The following is a 16,308-nucleotide window of genomic DNA, read 5'->3' as shown; positions in this document are numbered from 1 at the left end:
CCTTACAGGCTAGAAGAGAGTAGAATGAAATATTCAAAACTCTGAAGGACAAAAGCCTGAAGCCAAGAATACTCTACCCAGCGAAAATATCCTTCAAATACAATGGAGAAATAAAAACTTTCCCAGATAAACAAAAGTTAAGGGAGTTCATCACCACAAAACCTCCTCTTCAAGAATTGCTCAGGAAGAAACTCATTCCTGAAAAATCAAAAAAAAGAAAGGGGTTACAAAATCCAGAAGAAAGGAGATAAGAAGAAGGGCAATAACACAAAGTAACAGCTCTCCATCAGGACAAAATGCAAAAGAACCAGAAAACAAGTGATAAAATTGCAACAGTAGGCCCCCATGTTTCAATAATCACACTAAACGTGAATGGATTGAACTCTCCAATCAAAAGGCACAGAGTGGCAGGATGGATCAAAGAACAAGATCCAACAATATGCTGCCTCCAGGAAACATACCTCAGCCCCAAAGACAAACACAGACTCAGAGTGAAGGAATGGAAGACAATACTCTAAGCCGATAATGAACAAAAGAAAGCAGGTGTTGCCATACTTATATCAGACAAAATAGACTTCAAAGCAAAACAGATAAAGAAAGACAAAGAGGGACAGTATATAATGATAAAAGGGACGCTCCACCAAGATGACATAACACTTATAAATATACACGCACCTAACACAGGAGCACCAAAATTCGTAAAGAAACTATTAACAAAACTAAAAGGAGACATCAACAGCAATACAATAATAGTAGGGGACCTCAACACCCCATTAACACCAATGGACAGATCATCCAGACAGAAAATCAACAAGGAAATTATAGAATTAAATGAAAAATTAGATCAGATGGACTTAATAGATATATATAGGACACTTCATCCAAAAACAGCAGGTTACACATTCTTCTCAGGTGCGCATGGAACATTCTCAAGGATAGACCATATCTTGGGAAACAAAACAAGCATCAATAAGTTCAAGAGGGTTGAAATAATATCAAGCATCTTTTCTGATCACAATGCTGTGAAACTAGAAATCAACTACAAGAATAAAGCTGGGAAAGGGCCAAAAATGTGGAGACTAAACAACATGCTACTGAACAAACAATGGACTATTGAAGAAATTAAAGAAGAAATCAAATATTATCTAGAGACAAATGAAAATGAAAACACACCATACCAAATTATTTGGGATGCAGCAAAGGCAGTCCTAAAAGGGAAATTCATTGCAATACAGGCCCACCTCAATAAGCAAGAAAAATCTTACATAAACAACCTCAAACGACACCTAACGGAATTAGAAAAAGAGGAACAAACAAAGCCCAAAGACAGTATAAGGAGGGAAATAATAAAAATTAGAGCAGAAATAAATGACATTGAAACAAAAAAGACAGTAGAAAGGATCAATGAAACAAAGAGTTGGTTCTTCGAAAAAATTAACAAAATTGACAAACCCTTAGCCAGACTCACTGAAAAAAAAAAGAGAGAAGTCTCAAATAAATAAAATTAGAAACAAGAGAGGAGAAATCACAACAGATACCGAAGAAATACAAAGGATCATAAGAGAATACTATGAAAAACTATATGCCAAGAAATTGAACAACCTAGAAGAAATGGATAAATTCCTAGACTCATACAACCTACCCAAACTGAATCAGGAAGAAATAGAGAATCTGAATAGACCAATCACAAGTAAAGAAATAGAAACAGTAATCAAAAACCTCCCCAAAAATAAGAGTCCAGGACCAGACGGCTCTCTGGAGAATTCTACGAAACATTCAAAGAAGATTTAATACCTATCCTTCTCAAACTATTCCAGAAAGTAGAGGAAGATGGAGCATTCCCTAATACATTCTATGAAGCCAACATCACCCTGATCCCTAAACCTGACAAGGACAACACAAAGAAGGAAAACTACAGGCCAATATCACTAATGAACATAGATGCAAAAATACTCAACAAAATTTTGGCAAACCGAATACAACAATATATCAAAAAGATTATACACCATGATCAAGTGGGATTTATACCAGGGACACAGGGATGGTTCAACATCCGCAAGTCAATCAATGTGATTCACTACATTAACAAAATGAGAAACAAAAACCACATGATCATCTCAATAGATGCAGAGAAAGCATTCAGCAAGATCCAACACCCATTTATGATAAAAACCCTCAATAAAATAGGTATAGAAGGAAAGTACCTCAACATAATAAAGGCCATATATGACAAACCCACAGCCAACATCATACTCAATGGACAAAAACTGAAACCCATCCCTCTCAGAACAGGAACAAGACAAGGGTGCCCACTTTCAAGACTCTTATTCAACATAGTACTGGAGGTGTTGGCCAGAGCTATTTGGCAGGAAAAAGAAATAAAAGGAATCCAAATAGGCAAAGAAGTAGTGAAACTCTCGCTGTTTGCAGACGACATGATCTTATATATAGAAAACCCCAAAGAATCCATAGAAAAACTATTAGAAACAATCAACAACTACAGCAAAGTTGCAGAGTATAAAATCAACATACATAAATCCATAGCATTTCTATATACTAACAATGAACTAACAGAAAAAGATCTCAAGAACTCAATCCCATTCACGATCGCAACAAAAAGAATAAAATATCTTGGGATAAATTTAACCAAGGAAGTGAAAGAGCTATACAATATAAACTACCAGACCTTCCTGAAACAAATTGACGACGACATAAAGAGATGGAAAGACATTCCATGCACATGGATTGGAAGAATAAACATAGTTAAAATGTCCATACTACCTAAAGCAATCTACAGATTCAACACTATCCCAATCAGAATTCCAATGTCATTCTTTACAGAAACTGAACAAAGAATCCAAAAATTAATATGGGGCAAGAAAAGACCCCGAATTGCTAAAGCAATCCTGAGAAAGTAGAGCAAAGCTGGAGGCATCACAATCCCTGACTTCAAAACATACTACAAAGCTACAGTAATCAAAACAGCATGGTACTGGTACAAAAACAGATGCACAGATCAATGGAACAGAATTGAAAGCCCAGAAATAAAACCACACATCTATGGACAGCTAATCTTTGACAAAGGGGCTGAGGGCCTACAATGGAGGAAAGAAAGTCTCTTCAACAAATGGTGCTGGGAAAACTGGACAGCCACATGTAAAAGAATGAAAATCAACCATTCTTTTTCACCATTTACTAAAATAAACTCAAAATGGATCAAAGACCTAAAGATTAGGCCTGAAACAATAAGTCTCCTAGAAGAGAATATCGGCAGCACACTCTTTGACATCAGCTTCAAAGGAATGTTTTCGGACACCATAACCCCTCAGTTGAGGGAAACAATAGAAAGAGTAAACAAATGCTACTTCATCAGGCTAAAGAGCTTCTTCAAGACAAGGGAAAACAGGATTGTTTTCCACTAAGTGGGAAAAAATATTCACAAGTTATTTATCCGACAAAGGGTTCATCTCCATAATATACAAAGAACTCACACAACTCAACAATAAAAAATCAAATAACCCAATTACAAAATGGGCAGGGGACATGAACAGACATCTCTCCAAAGAACATATACAGATGGCCAATAGACACATGAAAAGATGTTCATCATCACTAATCATCAGGAAAATCAAAACTACACTAAGATATCACCTTACACCTGTTAGAGTGGCAAAAATATCTACAACCAAGAGTGACAAATGTTGGAGAGGCTGTGGAGAAAAGGAAACCCTCATACACTGTTGGTGGGAATGCAAACTGGTGCAGCCACTATGGAAAACAGTATGGAGATTCCTCAAAAAGTTAAGAATAGAAATACCTTATGACCCAGCCATCCCACTACTGGCTATCTATCCTCAGAACCTGAAATCAGCAATTCCAGAAGTTCCCTGCACCCCTATCTTCATTGCAGCCTTAATCACAATAGCCAGGTCATGGAACCAACCTAAGTGCCCAGCAACTGATGATTGGATAAAGAAGTTGTGGTATATATATACAATGGAATACTACTCAGCCATAAAAAAGGACAAAGTTCTCCCATTCACAACAACATAGATAGACCCTGAGAGTATTATGTTGAGTGAAATAAGCCAGACAGAGAAAGATGAACTCTGTATGACTCCACTCATAGGTGGTAGTTAACATATGGACAAAGAGAACTGATCGGTGGTTGCCAGGGGAAAGGGGGGTGGGAGGAGTGCACTAGGGGTGAAGTGGTGTACCTACAACATGACTAATAATGATGCACAACTATAATTTCACAAGGATATTAACTTTTATAACCTTAATTAAAAAAAAGTTAATATAGTGTTACCATATGATCCAGCAATTCAACTCCTAGGTATGTAACTAAGAGAAATTAAAACACTTATTCACACAAAAACTTGTACAGGAATGTTCATAGCAGCATTATTCATAATAGGCAAAAAGTGGAAACATTCCAAATGTCCATCAACTGATAAATAGGTAAACAAAATTTCATAGATCTATACTGAATATTATTTGGCAATAAAAAGGAATGAAGTACTGAAATATGTTACAACATGGATTAAACTTGAAAACATTATGTTAAATGAGAATAGTCAGATGTAAAAGGCCACATATTTTATGATTCCATTTATATGAAATGTCCAGAATAGGAATATCCACAAAGACAGAAAGTAGTAGTTAACAGGGGCTAGAGAGAGAGAGAAATGGGGAGTGACTGCTAATATGAATAGAGATGATTTTTGAGGTGAGGTAAATGAATTAGATAGTAGTGATGGTTGCACAACTTTGTAAGTATACTGAAAAACAGTGAATTGTATACTTATAAATGGTAAATTTTATGATATGTGAATTATATCTCAATTAAAAATGAAATAAAAAAATCAGGCTCCCTCAGCTTCAGCAATTTAATATTTATTCTAAGCTCTTTATCTCCACTAGAGCACTTTCAAAATATATAGGTGACTCATGGTAATGAGATAAATAAATCAATAAAACAAACATAGAAATAGCACAGACGATAAAATTAGTTGACAAGATCATTAAAACAGTTGGTATAACTAAATTCCATATATTCAAGAAGGTAGAGGAAAGATTGAATGTGTTAAATAGAGAAATAGAAGACATTTTTTAAAAATCAAATTAGAACTACAGATGAAAACTGCAATGGCTGAAACAAAAGATAGGCTAGATGAGGTTATCAACAGATTAGCCATTATAGAAAAAAGATAAGTAAATTTGACAACAAGCAATCAACCTATCCAAAATGAAACACAGAGAGGAAAAAAGCCCAAAACAATATGAATAACATCAATGAGCCATGAAACAACTTCAAGCAACCTGATTTATATATATGAAATTTCAGTCCCCAAAGGAGGGGGAGGAGGGGGACAGAAAAAAAATATGAAGAAATAATGGCTGAAATGTTTCCAAATTTGGGGGAAAAAAACCCTATGAAACACAGATCCAAAAAGATCTACAAACCCCAAGTGCAAGAAACATGAAGAAAAGTACACTGACACATAACAATCAAATTGCTTAAACCCAGTGATAATGAGAAAATCGTAAGCGCAGCCAGAAAAAAGGACACACTATTTATGGAATAACAGCAGATTTCTCATCAGAATCAATGCAAGGCAGAAGACAAGGGAGAAATATCATCATAGTACTGAATGAAAAAAACCTATGAACCTACATCATACCCAATCAAACCTAGAATCATACTCGATGAAAATATCTTTCAAAAACAAAGGTGACCCCCCCCTTACTTCAATAGACAGATCATACAGACAAAAAGTCAACAAGGAAATAGTAGATTTAAATGAAACACTTGACCAGATGGACTTAATAGACATATATAGAGCATTCCATCCCAAAACAGCAGAATATATTCTTCTCAAGTGCCCATGGAACATTCTCAAAGATAGACCATATGTTGGGTAACAAGGCAAGCCTCAATAAATTCAAGAAGATTGAAATCATCCCAACCATCTTTTCTGACCACAATGCTGTGAAGCTAGAAATCAACCACAAGAATAAAACTGGGAAAGTCAGAAATATGTGGAGACTAAACAACATGTTATTGAACAACCATTGAATCATTGAAGAAATCAAAGAGGAAATTAAAAATTACTTGGAGACAAAGGAAAATGAAAATACCACATACCAACTCTGATGGGATGCAGCAAAAGCAATCATAAGAGGGAAATTCATAGCAATACAGGCCCACCTCAACAAGAAAGAAAAATCTCAAATAAGTAATCTTAAAATGCACCTAACAGAGCTGGGAAAAGAAGAATAGACAAGCCCAAAGTCATCAAAAGGAGGGAAATAATAAAAAATAGAGCAGAAATAAATGAAATAGAGACTAAAAAAACAGTAAAAAGCATCAGTGAAACTAAGAGCTGATTCTTTGAGAAGATAAACAAAATTGACAAACCATTAGCCAGACTCACTAAGAAAAAATGAGAGAAGACTCAAATGAACAAAATTAGAAATGAAAGAGGAGAAATTACAACAGATACTGCAGAAATACAAAGGATTATAAGAGAATACTATGAAAAACTATATGCCCACAAATTTGATAACCTAGAAGAAATGGATGAATTCCTAGATTCATACAACCTCCCAAAACTGAATCAAGAAGAAAGAGAGAATCTGAACAGACAAGTATAGACAAGTATAGAGATTGAAACAGTAATCAAAATCTCCCAAAAAACAAAAGTCCAGGACCACATGGCTTCTCTGGAGAATTTTACCAAACATTCAAAGAATATTTATTACCTATTCTTCTCAAACTATTCTGAAAAACTGAAGAAGATGGAACAATTCCTAACACATTCTATGAGGCCGACATTACCCTGTTACCAAAACCAGATGATGACAACAGGAAGAAGGAAAACTACAGGCCAATATCACTGATGAATTTAGATGCAAAAACTCTCAACAAAATATTGGCAAACTGAATACAACAATACATTAAAAGAATCGTAAACCATGATCAAGTGGGATTCATTCCAGGGATGCAGGAATGGTTCAACATCTGCAAATCAATCACGTGATACACCACATTAACAAAATGAGGAATAAAAATCACATGATCATCTCAATAGATGCAGAGAAAGCATTTGATAAGATTCAACATCCATTTATGATAAAAACTCTCAATAAAATGGGCATTAAAGGAAATTACTTCAACATAATAAAGGCCATATAAGGCAAACCCACAGCCAGCATCATACTTAATGGCAAAAAACTGAAAGCCATCCCTCTGAGAACAGGAACAAGACAAGGGTGCCCACTCTTGCCACTCCTATTCAACATAGTACTGGAGGTATTGGCCAGAGCAATTAGGCAAGAAAAAGAATTCAAATTGGAAAGGAAGAAGTAAAACTTTCACTATTTGCAGACGATATGATTCTATATATAGAAAACTCTAAAGAATCCACCAGAAAACTACTAGAAATAATCAACAACTACAGTAAAGTTTCAGGGTACAAAATAAATTTTTAAAAAATCAGTTGCATTCCTATACACTAACAATGAACTAGCAGAAAAAGAAATCAAGGATACAATCCCATTTACAATAGCAACAAAAAGAATAAAATACCTAGGACTAAACTTAACCAAAGAGGTGAAAGATCTGTACACTGAAAACTATAAGTCATTACTGAAAGAAATGAGGAAGACATAAAGAAATGGAGAAATATTCCATGTTCATGGATTGGAAGACTAAACATAGTCAAAATGTCCATACTACCTAAAGCAATCTACAGGTTCAATGCAATCCCAATCAGAATCCCAATGACCTTCTTCACAGAAATAGTATAAAGAATCCAAAAATGTATATGGAACAAAAGACGCCAAATAGCTAAAGCAATCCTGAGAAAAAAGAACAAGGCTGGAGGCATTACAATCCCTGACTTCAAAACAAACTACAAAGCTATAGTAATCAAAACATCATGCTACTAGCAAAAAAAAAAAAAAAAAAACAGACAAATAGATCAATGGATCAGAATTGACAGCCCAGAAATAAAGCCACACAACTAAGGGCAGTTAATCTTTGACAAAGGAGCCAAGAACATACAAGGGAGAAAGGAAAGTCTCTTCAATAAATGGTGTTGGGAAAACTGGATAGCTACATGCAAAAGAATGAAAGTAGACCATTATCTTGCACCATACACAAAAATTAACTGCAAATGGATTAAAGATTTGAATGTAAGAACTGAAACCATAAAAATCCTAGAAGGAAATAGAGGCAGTATGCTCTTTGACGTTGGTCTTAGCCACATCTTTTCAAATACCATGTTTTCCTCGGGTAAGGGAAACAAAAAAAAAAGTTAACAAATGGGACTACATCTCATTAAAAACCTTCTATGAAGCAAAAAAAATCATCAGCAGAATGGAAAGACAACCCACCAACTGGGAGAAAATATTTGCAAATCATTTATCAGACAAGGGGTTGATATCCAAAGTATATAAAGAACTCACACAACTCAACAACAACAACAAAACCCGATCAAAAAACGGGCAGTGGATATGAGCAGACATTTTTGAAGGGAAGATGTACAGATGGCCAAGAGGCACATGAGAAGATGCTCAACATCACTAATCATTAGGGAAATGCAAATCAAAACTACAGTGAGATATCACCTTACACCAGTCAGAGTGGCTATAATTACCAAGACCAAAAACAACAAATGTTGGAGAGGATGTAGAGAAAAGGGAACACTCATACACTGCTGGCGGGAATGCAAACTAGTGCAGCCACTATGGAGATTCCTCAAAAAACTATAAATAGAAATACCATATGACCCAGCTATCCCACTACTGGGTATCAACCCAAACAACTTGAAATAAACAATCCAAAGTAACATATGTACCCCTATGTTCATTGCAGCACTATTCACAATAGCCAAGACTTGGAAACAATCCAAGCGCCCATCAACCGATGATTGGATAAAGAAGATATGGTATACATATACAATAGAATACTACTCAGCCATAAAAAAAGATGAAATCATCCCATTTGCAACAACATGGATGGACCTGGAGGATATTATGCTAAGTGAAATAAGCCAGACTGAGAAAGACAAACATAGGATTTCACTTAAATGCATAATATAAGGAAACACCACACGGACAAAGAAGATAGTTCAGTGGTTACCAGGAGAAGGGGGGTGGGGGGTAGGCACAGGGGGTGAAGGGGAGCACTTATGTGGTGACAGACAAGAAATAGTGTACAACTGAAATTTCACAATGATGTAAACTATTATGAATCTTAATTTAAAAATATATATATAAATAAAAATAATAAAATAAAATTAATGTTAATTTGAAATAAAAGGTGAACTAGAAGCTGAAAGAATTCATCACTAGCATACCTGCACTAGAAAAAATGTTAACATAAGTCCTTCAGGAGGAGGAAAAATGATACCAGATGGAAATCCAGATCTATACAGAGGAATGAAAAGCACCAGAAATGGTTAACATGAGGGTAAATATAAAAGATATTTTTTCTTACTTTTGAGCCTTTGAAAAGATAATTGACCATTTGAAGAAAAAAGAATAGCAATGTACTGTTGAATTTATAACATACATGGAAATAAAATGCATGGCAACAATAGCACAAGGACAGAAGGGGGAAACACAGAAATACGCTGTTGTAAGATTCTTATACTATAGATGACTTGGTAAATATTACTTGAAGATTGTGTAAGTTATAGATGCAAACTATAAACTCTAGGGGGCTGGCCCCATGGTGTAGTGGTTAGGTTTGGCATGTTCTGCTTTGGCAGCCTGGGTTCATGGGTTCAGATCCCAGCCACAGACCTACACCACTTGTCAGCCATGCTGTGGCAGCAACCCACATATAAAGTGGAGGAAGACTGGCACAGATGTTAGCTCAGGCTGATCTTCCTCAAGCAAGAAAAAAAGAGGAAGACAACACAGATGTTAGCTCAGGGCTAATCTCCCTCAGGAAAAAATAATTATTAAAAAAAAAAACAAACTATAAACTCTAAAGCTACCACTAAAATAGCCAAAGTATTTTAGCTAATAAGCCAACAAAAGAGATAAAATGTAAAAATGACCTTAAATGTAAACACAATCATACCAATAATCACATAAAGTGTAAATGTTCTAAATACCCTACTAAAAAGGCAGAGATTCTCAGACAAAATAAAAAGCAAAACCCAACTATATGCTGCCTACAAGAAACCTGTTTTACATGTAATTATACAAATAGGTTAAAAATGAAGTTAGGAAAAAGATATACCATATTAATAAAAAGAATTCTGGAGTGCCTATATTACTATCAGACAAAGTAGATTTTAGAACCAAGAATATTACCAGAGATAAAGAAGGTCATTACACAATGATGAGTCAAGTCAAGAAGACATCATAATGCTAAATGTTTAGGCATCTGATAACAGCTTCGAAGTGCACGAAGCAAAAGCTGATCAAACTGGAAGGGAAATCGACATATGCACAATTACAGTTGGGCGGTTTAACATCCCTCTCTCAATAAGTGATAGAACATGGAGACAGAAAACCAGCACGGACACAGAAGACTCAACAATACTATTAACCACTTTGACCTAATTAACATTTATGGAACACTCTACAGAACAAAAACAGAATACACACTCTTTTAAAGTGTGCATGGAACGTTTACCAAAGCAGACCATATTCTGAGCCAATAAACAATGTTCAACAAATTTACAACTATTAAAATAATACAAAGTGTATTCTTTGAAAGTAAATTAGAATTAATTAAATTACGGAATTAAATTAGAAATATATTCGGAAAATCTTCAGATATTTGGATATTAAATAATAGCTTTAAACAACATATAGGTTAAAGAAGAAATAATGCAGGAAATTAGAAAGTATTTTGAACTAAATAAAAATGTAAATACAACAAAACAAAATTTATGAGATGCAATTAAAGCAGTGCATAGAGGGAAACTGGTAGCACTAAAATGCCTATATCAGAAATGAAGAAGGGTCTCAAATCAATAGTTTCAGCTTTTATTTTTAAAAGCTGGGAAAAGAGCAAACTAGATCCAAAGTAAAAGGAAAAAAGAAATCAATGAAAAGATCAATAAAATTGATAAACCTCTATCCTCACTAACCAGTAAAGAGAGGGAAGACAAATTATCAAAGACAGAAATGAGAAAGGTGACATAACTACAGATCTTGTAGGTGTTAAGAGATTAATAAGGGAAAATTATGAATGACTTTATGCCAATAAATTCAACAACTCTGATGAAATGAATAAACTCCTTGAAAAACACAAGACTACCAAAGTTCATTCAATATGAAACACATAACCTGAATAAGCCTATGTCTATCAAAGAAATTGAATCTGTAGTTAAAAATCTTCCCCTAAATGTCAGATGAGTGCATCTAATTGGTAAAACCTAATTTATATACAAAACCTTAGCTGCAAAGAAGTTTGAGAAATGCAGTTTTGACCTTTCCAGACTCTTCCATAAAAGAAGACATTAAAGAAGGAGGATTTAGCAAGCCAATACATAGTATCCACCACTCTGAATTTTGGTTTGGTTTGGTTTGGTTATTTTTGGTGAGGAAGATTGAGTCTGAGCTAACAATAATGCCAATCTTCCTCTTTTTGCTTGAGCAAGATTGTTGCTGAGCTAACATCCATGCCAGTTTTCCTCTATTTTATATATGGGATGCCACCACAGCATGGTTTGATGAGCAGTGTGTAGGCCCGTGCCCAGGGTCTGAACCTGAAAGCCCTGGGCCACCAAAATGGAGTAAGCGAACTTAACCAGTACTTAACTATGCCACTGGGCTGGCCCCAACCACTTTGCATTTTGGATGAAGTGGTTTTTTCCTAGATTCTAATAATTCAGAAAAGAGAAAATGGCATCTGTTCAAAGAAAAATATTTCTCCTCCACTTTGAAAAACTCTTGAGTGAACTGCAATTGATCAATAGATTTTGGAGCAAGAAAGTCAACACAGATCAAGAGAGCTAATAATGGATCAATAGATCCCAGGAGTCTGAGGAGCGGAGTTCCCCAAATAGTCTCCAAAAAGTTAGATACACAGAGTCAGGAAGATGCGCAGGAAAGGAAACCCATGCGTTAAGATTTTAGCTATTGTTTGGATGTAATGACTAAGAGTAAAAATTTGGGGAAAGTACGCATAGGTATTATTATCAGATTCATATGCCATCTGTTGTCTTAATGTTGTTTCACACTATTTCACGTCAATTTAAATTATTATCATATTTCATCACACTAAGATGCCATCAACTGTAAGTATACCAAGATGTTAGGTACCACTAGGAAAGGAAAAATGCTGCCAAATAAACTATAACACAATATTTGTATCATTTCATGTCTTAACTTTTATTTTTAAGATTCTTTTAAACTTTTTTACAATTAAATATTAATCATATATCATTCTTCTGAATAAATAAAAGAAAAATTAAAGAGAAATAAATTGGTTAAGGATTCTCAAAACTTCATAAAATTGTAATTCCTCCAAATCAACTTCAATAGGTCTAAGTCATTTTATTCAATGATTCCTCACTGTTCTATGGTTTGCCTGTAACAGGGACTGCTAGTTGCCTCCCCAAATTCATTAGTAACAAAACCTGATATTTAGCTAGACACACTATCACCAAAGTAATACTACGTATCCCAGCCTCACTTGCACAGTGACTACTTACCAAGAAGCAGCAGAACGGTTGCACTGGTTGTCTTACTTCTGAGAATTCACTTTAAAAGTGGGAAGAAGGGAGGCGTCCTTCCCTTCCACCATCCTGCTATCCAGGAAGCTATCAGGATGGATAAAACATTAGCATTTCATGTTGAAGCATGACAGTAACAGAATGAGCTGGAAGAAGCCTGGGTCCCTATTAACTTCGTGGAGCTACCTTCGAATGCAGATCTCTGGACTTCTATTATGTGAGAGAGAAATAAACTTTTATTTGGTTTCAGCCCCTGTTATTTGAGCTCTTTCTGCCTGAAGCAACTACACCTAGTCCTAATTAATGACTGCTTCCAGTTTTTGCCACTACAAAATACGTACATAACCACACACATAAGTCAAGAGCTGCCACAATCATTCTTGTATACAAATCCTCACATTCTGGTGATTTTATTTTAACAAAATACAGTCCCAAGAGTAGGATTTCTGAGTTGAGAGGTGTCTGAATTCTCCATGTGAAGAGTTTTTGTCAAATAGCTTTCCAAAAAGCTGTTTTACAAAATCATATCATTCTCCTTCATTGCTACCAATTTAAGTTAGAATGGATATCTCATTTTTACTTTAATTTGCATCTCCATGACTACTAATGAGGGTGATTATATTTTCTTATTAGTCATTTTGGATTTGCCCTTTACAAGTTATCTATCCAGTCTTTGCCCATTTACCATTTGAATGTTGAACTTTTTCTTATAAATTTGTAAGGGACTTTTTTCATTATTAATATTCACTAACTCTAACTGTAATTTGCAATACAGATATTTTTCCCAATCTACAATTGATTTATGCCATCTATTATCATCCAAAATTTTTATTTTTTTAACATCTACATATTTTACTTTATAGTTTCTGAGTCCCTATTTTGATAAAAAAAATCTTCAAAACCTGAGTCTTTAATATATCTGGAATTTATTTATATTTATGCCACGAGGTAGAGTTCCAGTATTATTCTTTTCTAGATGGATAGCCAGCACACTCACTAATTATTCTTTTGCAGTGATATGAAATGACATCGCATATATAGATTTATTCCAATGTATATGGAGATCTGTTTCTTACCTTTCTATCTCCTCCTCTATTCAACAATTTGTCAATTTTATTACCATAGTATTTTTTCTTAGCTTTCTATTTATTTTATATTTATTGAAGTATATTTGACATATAACATCGTATCAATTTAAGGTGTATAAGATGTTCATTTGATGCATTTATGTATTGTAATATGATTGCTATTGTAATGATAATTAGCACCTCTATCACATAACATAATTATCATTCTTTTTAGTGATTAGAATAATTAAAATCTAGTCTCTTAGTAAGTTTGATGATTCTAATATAACATTGTTGTCTATAATCACTATACTGTACATTACATCTCTAGGACTGATTTACTACTTGTTGCAAGTCTGCACCCTTAATCAACGTCTGTCCTATCCCCCACCCTCCATTACCACTGTATTTTCATAACAGTGGCTCTGGGTTTTATACTATTTAGTAGAGCAAATCCCATATCCCCACCATTATATTTTTTTCATATTTTTTGATTTTAAAACTACTTAGAATTTCATTTAACTTACACATCTTGAGGGTTAATTGATATTTCATTATATTAAATCTTCTAAACCAAGAATACAGTACATCTTTTCATTAATTTGGAATATGCCTTTTGTCCTTCAGAGGACTCTATAGTTTTCTTCATTTGGGGTCTGTACCATTCTTGTGAAATTTATTCCTAACTATTTTATGTTTTTGTCACTTTTTTGAGTGGACTATTTACTCCCATTTCCATTTCTAGTTTGTTACTGCTAATAGAATAGTTTTCATATATTTATCTTTTCTACATGTCAAAATTCCCTGTCAAATTCAAGTGTTCTGTTTTTTCAAATACGGTTGCTTGGGTTTCTACACAGTTATATCATCTCTGAAAAGAGCTAAATTTAACTCTTCTTTTCACATGTGTAGGAGGCACAGGGTCCCTTTGCCTTAGAAGTTGGGTTTCAGGCCCAACAGAAGGGTGCTTTTGCTTGGGTTTCCAAAGGCTGCAAAGTCAGTAGGATATCTCAACTGTCACATCTCTGTATAGCTCACCTGGTCTAGGCTTATGCCGCTAATTACATTATCTGTGTTAGGTTCCCCTTGATCCTGGGAGTGAGAAACAAGCTCCATTTCCTGCCTCTCCTTTACCAGTTTGAGTACTTTGAAAGTCTGAAAAGCAAAACAGAACATTCAATTTTGCATCTGTCAAAAATTGTCCACCAAAAGTCAGATTCACAATTTTTAGTTGAAATTTCTCCAGTCTACTGTCCTTCTTTCACCAAGATGTTAAACTGATGTTGCTATGATAGCTGTGGTTACTGTTATTGGCGTTTAGAATCTGAAATTCAGGCCATATACGCAATTTTCCACTTTCCTCCATTTCCAGTTATTTTTCTGGAACTAAAAGAAATTAATCTTCTCAGCAAGTTCTAACAAGGCTGTTTTACTCTCGGTTTCTTCCAACTACCAGCTACTATATGTCCACTTATGGACTACAGATCATTCTGTAGTCATCTTTTAAACTGAGCTCATTATAATCCACAGGAATTTCAGAAGTCAGCATTAAATTCTAAGTGCATCTCAAGACTTCAAATGAATTTTCAAATACAGTCACAGCAGGTGTCTCCAAATACCTTGGCTCCAGTGCTAAGAGTTATAATTTATCCAGGAGGCAGATAATTCTTAGCAATTCCACATAAATCCCACAAGTAATAGATGTAAATCTTAGACTATAAATTCAATGTGAAAGAAATATCACTTTCTTTATTTTCTATTAATTAACCTAATTTCTAACACTAGCATCATTCTACTCTGTGGTAGAGAAAATATAACCTTGGTTTTTCCTGGTTTCTGCCCCTAGTCTCTGGAGTTCTAACTAATACTGTAGCCCCTGGTGCTCGTTCATTAAACCTCACAGATTATTGCTACACTGTCCACATCACTTCCTGCACAGCCTCTTCAGATCTGGTGTCCTGTCTGGTATTTCTGTGCCACAATTATGAGTATAGGAGTCTTGTTAAAGACCTCATCATCTGCTGCCCAGTAGAGCCACATAGTCGCTCTCTCTGGGATCTTGCCACCTCCCTGGTGGTGCTGCTGGAGAAAAGGGGGCAAGCTCCATCTCCTCTTAGAACACACAAACAACTCTGCCCCCAGTAGAAAAATCTTGTTCTAGTCTGGAAAAGCTCTTTCCTGTTTCCTGTTTTGTCAAGACTTTCTGTTTATGCTTTGATATCTTATCTCCACTAAACATTTGGAAAAATAATCTAGAATGACTGGGAAGATATTTGTATTCTATCCTGCCACATTCTTCCCATGGGGCAAAGAGAAATGTGAGTATCTTACATGGATAAGGGGAATGAAAATTTCAAGGAAATGAATAAAGCCATATGTTAAAATATCAAAATATTATCCAGCTACATAACTTCAGGATTTTTCAAAAGATGTATCAAAAACTAAATAATAGGGGCTGGCCCCATGGCTGAGTGGTTAAGTTCGCGCGCTCCACTGCAGGCGGCCCAGGGTTTCGTTAGTTCGAATCCTGG

Source organism: Equus asinus, chromosome 25 (assembly GCF_041296235.1).
Source record: "Equus asinus isolate D_3611 breed Donkey chromosome 25, EquAss-T2T_v2, whole genome shotgun sequence".
NCBI classification, from domain to species: Eukaryota; Metazoa; Chordata; class Mammalia; order Perissodactyla; family Equidae; genus Equus; species Equus asinus.
Note: the sequence above shows the minus strand (reverse complement) of the source record.